The sequence below is a fragment of the Gymnodraco acuticeps genome, unplaced genomic scaffold (genome assembly GCF_902827175.1).
Source record: "Gymnodraco acuticeps unplaced genomic scaffold, fGymAcu1.1, whole genome shotgun sequence".
NCBI lineage: Eukaryota > Metazoa > Chordata > Actinopteri > Perciformes > Bathydraconidae > Gymnodraco > Gymnodraco acuticeps.
The window spans coordinates 2,432,227-2,439,952 of record NW_022991187.1 but is presented as its reverse complement, the minus strand read 5'-3'; the positions used below and the strand labels follow the sequence as shown (position 1 = coordinate 2,439,952).

Sequence of the window (7,726 nt, the reverse complement as noted above, 5' to 3'; positions counted from 1 at the left end):
CATGGAAACCACTTTAAGCAGACTTTGTGAAAAAGTGTTCTTGTTACGGTACTTTTTTGAAACTTGAATTAAGATATTTTCAGTAATTGGAATGAACTTTTTTCTATCTAAAGAAGTGACTTCTTACTGATGTGTTTTACCTCTAATGAGATTTCTATGGCAACCTTTCAAAATAATGAGTCCCATTTTCTGTAGGTATTTTGTTGTCTTGAAACAACATTTGAAAAGGCCTCCCACGTTTTTACTATTGTGATAAATAGGAATTGAGAACACATTTTTGTTTTTCAAATTTGGTCATGAAAAGCCGTCAGTAAATATATTCCCATATTAATAATATTCCCAGTTTATGATATGAAAGGTCCCCATTAAGGGTGTGTAATAATTAACCCATCATGTCAACATAATGAAGAGCTGCTGAATGAATGGCTCTTGTAAGGCACTTTTTGGGCCACAAGATGGAAGCACTTCATAATCAGGGAGAAGGATGACAGAAAAATGTTGGTCAACTGTTCAAACTTTTTTTTGTTGTGAAGGCTGACAAGTGAGCGGCCAGACCAAGTAAGGAGACAGAGGCAGAACGTCTTGATACAACCCGGTGTGGGTATTTATTCATCTTTGGTACATGGTTGACCACATCAAATCCCCCAATGACTGTCTCCCACACTATTCTCTCCCAAATGAGCCCAACATTCCACCCTTTATAGCCCCACTCATTGGACCGTACCATCCAAAAGGGGTGGCATGTGCAGAGATGGTCAGCTCAGATAAGGATCGTAGTTAGTCACAATAAACATTTAGTGGAGAATGACAACATCCTTACTTACATTATATTTAATTACTGTATGCAAAGAAAACCCGTTATAAACTAACAAGCCAAATGTACATGATAACAAATCACCCCCACCTCCAACCTGCTCCTTTAACCCCATCCGGAACAATAAAAAGGATCCGCTGTTTCCCCGGGGACCCTTTACGATGACGGACCTTGGGACCGGAGACGGGAGAGCAGGCGAAGGTGAGTGTTATAGGAGTAACATGTACCATTAATGCACCTTATATCATGACTTTTACACGCTAAACATATCCTTTGCACAAATCTCAACCGCTGTCAATCTACACAAACCAACACTTTGGCGCTCTCGCTATAACTCCCCTTTCTTTCCAGGTGGAGCCGAGAGCCTGACCAGCGTCTGCCATACAACATCACAATTTAATACGGTTGAATCATTTAATACACACTACATCAATAAATAGTATAAAATGTGCAAATAGGCAATGTTTAACTGTACTGTGCAACTCCCGCTAATAAAGTGCAAACTGTTCACTAAAGTGCTGAGTGACATTTGTCCTGTGCAAACCCACATGTGCAAGATTACCCGGCCCGAAGCAGTCAGTCCATAGTGACGAAGTTACCTTCGTCACATTTCCTTCCTCCTCTCCCCAGGAAGCACAGTGTCCTAACCGTTTTGGCTTCGGGACAACCAGTCAGCTACCAGGTTTGACTTCCCCGGCCGGTACCTGACCGTAAAGTTATACGGCTGCAAGGCACCACCCCGCGATACGCATGTTTGCGTCCTTCATCTTGTGAAGCCATTGAAGTGCACGATGGTCTGTCTCCAGTATGAACTGCCGTCCGAGAAGGTAGTACCTCAGGGAGTCGATGGCCCACTTCATCGCCAGGCACTCCTTTTCAATGGTCGAGTACCTTGTCTCCCTGTCCAACAGCTTCCGACTGAGGAAAACCACCGGTTTCAGCTCCCCATCCACTTCCTGCAGCAATACCGCTCCAAGGCCTACCCCTGAGGCATCTGTCTGAACGGTGAATAGCTGATTAAAGTCTGGTGAGTGAAGGACTGACTCAGTGGTAACGGCTTGCTTCAGGTCCTTGAAAGCTCTGTCACAGTCCTCGTTCCAGCGGACTTTGGCTGGCACCGAGGCCTTGGTGAGGTTGGTCAACACAACTGCTCTTTCTGACAGCTGAGGGATGAACTTCCGATACCAATTGACTAACCCCAAGAAAGACTTTACCTTCTTCTTTGTAGTTGGCACGGGGTAGGAGGTAATCGCTTCGATCTTACTCAGCTGTGGGCGGATGACACCTCCCCCAATGACGTAGCCCAGGTACTCCGCCTCTTCCTTGGCAAAGGCGCATTTACGGGGGTTGATGGTCAGTCCAGCAGCTTGGATCGCATGGAGGACCTGTTGTAGGTGATCCCTGTGTTCTTCCCATGTTTGGCTGAAGATCACAACATCGTCCAAGTAAGCTGCGGAAAATGTTGCAAACTCCCGCAGTACTTGGTCCATGAGCCTCTGGAAGGTCGCAGGGGCACCATGCAGTCCAAAGGGCATCACCCGGAACTGGAACAGTCCAAACGGGGTAATAAAGGCCGTCAGCAGCTTGGCCTCAGGTGCCAGTGCCACCTGCCAGTACCCCTTGGTGAGGTCCAATGTGGTGATGAACTTTGCTCGTCCCACCCTCTTTAACAACTCGTCGATTCTTGGCATGGGGTATGGGTCAAACTTTGAGATGCTGTTAAGATATCTGAAGTCAATGCAAAATCGTAAGGAGCCATCTTTCTTTGGTACAAGCACCACTGGACTGCACCACTCACTGGTTGACACTTCGATGATCCCCAGCTCTAACATCAGCTTTATCTCCTTCTTCAGGGCCAGCACCAACCGCTCAGGGATACGGTAGCTTTTCTTTCGGCTGGGAGCAGTCTCCTTGAGGTAGATGTTGTGCTGGACCAGATTGGTGAAACCAGGCTGCTCGGTGAAAAGCTCTGGATCCAATAGCTCGTTGATTTCTTCTTGCTGGACCAATGGGAGATGTGTTACATCCAATAGACCTGGTTCAGGTAGGTCCGTGGGGAAAAACTACTCCGCCACCTCCTCGTCCTCCACTGGCTGTATGAAAAAGTGTTGCGACACGGTGTCTGGTGGATCTTGGAATCCTTATAGCAGGTTGATATGAAACGTCTGGTGCTTCTTGGTTCTGTCCGGCATATGGATTTCATAGTTGACTGTTCCGACCTGTCTGGTGACCACATATGGGCCCTTCCATCTAGCCAGCAGCTTGCTCTCACTGGAAGGTAACGGCAACAGCACCTTCTGACCAGGTTGAAACACTCTTTCTCTGGCCTTCTGGTCATACCAGGTTTTCTGAGTCTTTTGGGCATTCATCAGGTTCCCCTTGGCCAGGGCTGGTGAACCAAGGGACAGGTTTGAGGAGCTGTCTGAGATGATGAAAGCACTCATGCAGTCTCAGAAGCAGCAGGAGACGAACTGGCAAAGGCTTCAAGCCCAGCTATCTGAGATGAGAGCGGAGCCGCCAACAGAGCAAGGCAGTGATGAGGCCCAGAAGAAGAGGGGACTTCGGTGATGATCTGGAGCAGACGTCTTCATCCAGGCGAAGGTCGGTATATTCACAGTTGTTGAATCGGACTGGATGGAAATGAAAGCAGTGCTCTACTGTACAATACAAACAAGTGTTTCTCTTATTTTATTTCTCAATGAATAATTTTGAAAAAGATCCTCACCATTGATCAAAATAACCGTTATCATTTTGGCCATACATATGGTCATGGAGGCGTGTGGGGCAGTGCACTAGTGCGTTGGTGTTCGGATCAGGGGGGCACAGGTTCAAACCCCACTGCAGTCAGCATGCCATTGTGTCCCTGGGATTGCCTCACAGTATTGAGTATGTAAGTCGCTTTGGATAAAAGCGTCTAACAAGTAATGTCATGGTCACACACACCACCTTCAGGACAGAGCACCCCCACACAACATATCCCAACTGAACCCCTGGGGATAGATATGTAGCATAGGTATTTATAACAATCTATAAAACCCATCTTTACTGAAAAACCTGTAGTACCATCCAAAGTTAGTGTGTGTCATGGGGTCGATACGTTTAAAAGCATGTGCCAATATGTATTTTAGCCATGAGCTCATAGGATTTCCCTTTATGAAGGTCTCCTGATGTATATCACATGCTCTGTTCTGCTTTTGCTCTCATTAATGTTGACTCTGTTCCAAGCAACAGATTTACTGAAATAGAAGCTGGTCTATTGGTTTTAAATGTTTTTAAAGAGGCGTTTACAAGATAACAAAGGGTGTTTGACTATATATAAACAAAGGTAAATTGTTTCTTGTTTATGTTCTTGCTTAATATTGCCTTTTTTTCGCCCTTTTGTACCACATTACCGTGCAATAGGATAAGCCAAAAATAATACCCTGGTTTTGCTAAATTATGACCCAAAAAATGAAACCCTTACATTAGCAAATATAAAACTAACTTGATTTATATTTAAAGTCAGCCTTTTCAGATACAACCACTCTAATTAGGTGTGAACGATCATCCTCTCAGATCTAAAACTACCCGGCATTTACTCTACAAAGCCCTGCCCAATAAGAGAGCCAGCAGGTGAAATAAACAATCTGAATGCTTTGTTTTGGGTATCATGATTAGTCTCATGGCATCTGACGTTACATTTAGTTAAAAATCACGTTAAAATGTTTGGTTTTGTGTTAAATAGTATATGTTAAATATTCACATATAATTTGGGATGACCCATTGATTGGTCAAGCACCTGCAGCGAAAGGTCCGGGTGCCGATCATAGAGAGAAGTGAAAAAATAGACCATAAATGAATAAAGTTTGTCAGACAAAATCAGGCCCGGTTCCGTCTTTCCTGCAGTTTAAACTGTGTTTCCTTTAGCCTAGAATATGATTTCATAGCCTTAGACTCTGTGCACCGAGCTCTGACTGGTCAGCAGGCGGTGCGTTCATTTATGATATTGGGCTATATAAATAACATTTGATTGATTCATTGTTGGGCAGGGCACTGTACTGTTCAGGTCTAAAGAAACAAGACATGTGATGATATTGGAGGGTGATTTTACATTTACAACCAGTTTTCCATATATTGGATACATTTTTGTTCAAGTGTTCACTATGGACCACACACTTACATTCTCGCTGACTGATTAGTCATGCCTCTGAAACCTTCATGAACTCTTCTGGATGGACTGACTTTAAACAAATGAAATGATCCACTTCCAAAATAAACACACCCTCCCCCCATTTCTTGTAAACCAGGTGACTTTACTGAAACCGCAGACAAGGAAACAACACTGATTGGTTTAGATTCGCTGTCGCTCACTGAAGGAAACATTTAATTGGTCACTTCATTCAGTGTCTAAGCTGACCTTTTTAGAAGGTGAACCCATAATAGCGAAGAAAAACAAGTTCAACTTTCTTTTAGAGAAGCACTGTTCCAAGTGCATCATACGGTAAGACATGTTATTGTGTATATGTATTGTTTATGACTGTTAAAGCTGCACCTGTTGAATGTTCAGCCAATATTTGTAACTTTCCATTGCTTAGTCTTTGCTTTGAATTGTGTGACACTGACATGTAGCATTTGAATAGTCTTTGTAAAGAGTTAACAATGGCTATTCAAGGGATTGGGACCCAGTATTTAAGTTTACAGAGTAACCTACACATTTTTGGAAAACTGACGTATTAATTCTGCTAATTTTGGGTAATACATTTACAATGTTATTGTATTTTATCTAGGGTTGGATAAGAGTAAACTTGCTGGCTATAAATGCTGCTATCCACCAAATCAATATAGTGAAATGATTTTCTTTGTTTTTTCAAGGAGCTATGGATAATCCATTTGATAATGAACAAAGTAAGCACCTTAAAGAATTGCTGCAAACCAATGTCCCCGCAGCAGCTGCAAAGATCAAGGCTTACTTGGAAGAGCAGAATAACATTCCACTAAACATCGCCATCACAGGAGAGTGTGGCTCTGGTAAATCCACCTTTGTTAACGCCTTTAGAGGCTTAGACAAGAAGGATAAGAGTGATGCAGCCGCCCCTACTGGTAGTGTAGAAACCACCATGGAGGTCAAACCATATCCCCATCCAAACTTTCCCAATGTTACACTTTGGGATCTTCCTGGTATTGGCACCACCAATTTTCCAGCTGCCAAGTACCTGGAGCATGTTGGCTTTGAAAGATTTGACTTCTTCATCATCATCTCAGCTGATCGCTTCAGAGAAAATGATGTGAAACTTGCTCTGGAGATCCAGAAGATGGAGAAGAAGTTCTACTTTGTTCGCTCAAAGATTGACCAAGACATGCGGTCAGAGGAACAAACTCAGAGCGAGTTCAACGCAGAAAAGACTTTCAAACATAAGAGAAAACTGCTTTGATGGTAAGTTTGGGTAAAGGACACATGCCTAAAACCTAAAATCTTTGGCAACAAGGGTCACAAGTAGACACTGTTTGATTTTAAAACAACACAAATTTTACTAGCAGAAGCTTACAAGGTTTATAAAAGTTTATAAAAGGAGTTGTTTGAATACTGGCCATTAATGGTTTGTTCATGTGACCGATCATCCTCTCAGATTTTAAACAAACAACCAATTGTTTTGTCTGTCCTGCTGATGGTTGCTGGGAATTTTTCCAACTTGGTTTCAATTTCATCATCTTGAATTAACTTTGCTGTTCTGTGTGTGACAGAGGTCTTCTAAAACTCACGATTGAGTCTCCACAAGTCTTCCTGGTGTCCTGCTTTGATCTCCACCTGTATGACTTCCACCTGTTAACAAAGACCCTGGAGAGAGAGCTTCCTGCACACAAGAGAGACACTCTGCTGTTAGCCTTGCCCAATGTTCATTTTGAGATGATCCGCAAGAAGAAAGAAGCTCTCAAGGCAAAAATAAAGTACCTTGCTTCTTTATCTGCACTCACAGCAGCTGTACCAATTCCTGGGCTCACTGTTGCTGTTGATGCAGTCATTCTGGTTAAAGCCACCAATAAGTACAAACATACTTTTTGGTCTTGATAGCAAGTCAATGGAAAATCTTGCTCTTAAATCAGGCGTGCCTTTGACTGATCTCAGAGCAGTGATGACCTCAAACCTGTCTGTAGATGTAATAAACAAAGAGCTCATTATGAAACTCCTGGTAGTCTCATGGTTTCAAGTTGCTTCACTGGCAGCAGAGGAAGTGTGCAGATGTATTCCATTAATAGGAATACCAGCAACAGCGGCCATCTCTTTTACCTGCACCTACATAGCTCTCGAGGATTTCCTCAACATGCTCGCTGAGGATGCTCAGAGGGTATTCACAAAGGCCCTGGGTTCAAACAGCTCTGTGTGATATTTTAAAGTGAACGGCAATGGCACTTAATGTCACATATAAAACTGCATTCTACTCAAGACATTTTGTAATAATTGTGTGAGGGGATTGCATTGCATTGTATTTTTTTAAATCAAGCAAATAATAATCTTGTATCCTAGCTGAACAATACAATATAAGTTTTGTAGTTGATCATTCCATCCAATGGTCTCGTTGTAGGTTGTGTTGAACTGATATTAATGCATATGTAGTGACACATCTTGTATAGCTTGAAAGCACATTAAAACATGCCCTGGTATCCTTTCAATACATAAACATTTACTTTTTTGTATATAAGACTATTTAATGCAAAACACTGTAGAATTACTTTTGTGATTTAAAAAAAACTCTTTCTTAAATAAAAACTTGGAAATGTATCGTACACTTCATCTTTCATGATTGTAGGTATTACAAATTTCTGTATTCTAGATTTACTAGTGGTTATCATTATGAGCCTCTGTACCATGAAATGTTAGTTACACAAGTTAAAGACAGCATATTAGACACATAATGTTTTTTGATTTTTATTTCA

General features: G+C 42.3%; 1 pseudogene; it reads left to right on the top strand.

Moving 5' to 3' along the window:
• The first annotated feature begins 5,203 nt into the window (after positions 1-5,203).
• Positions 5,204-7,252, top strand: LOC117561143 (annotated as a pseudogene).
• The last annotated feature ends 474 nt before the right edge of the window (positions 7,253-7,726 follow it).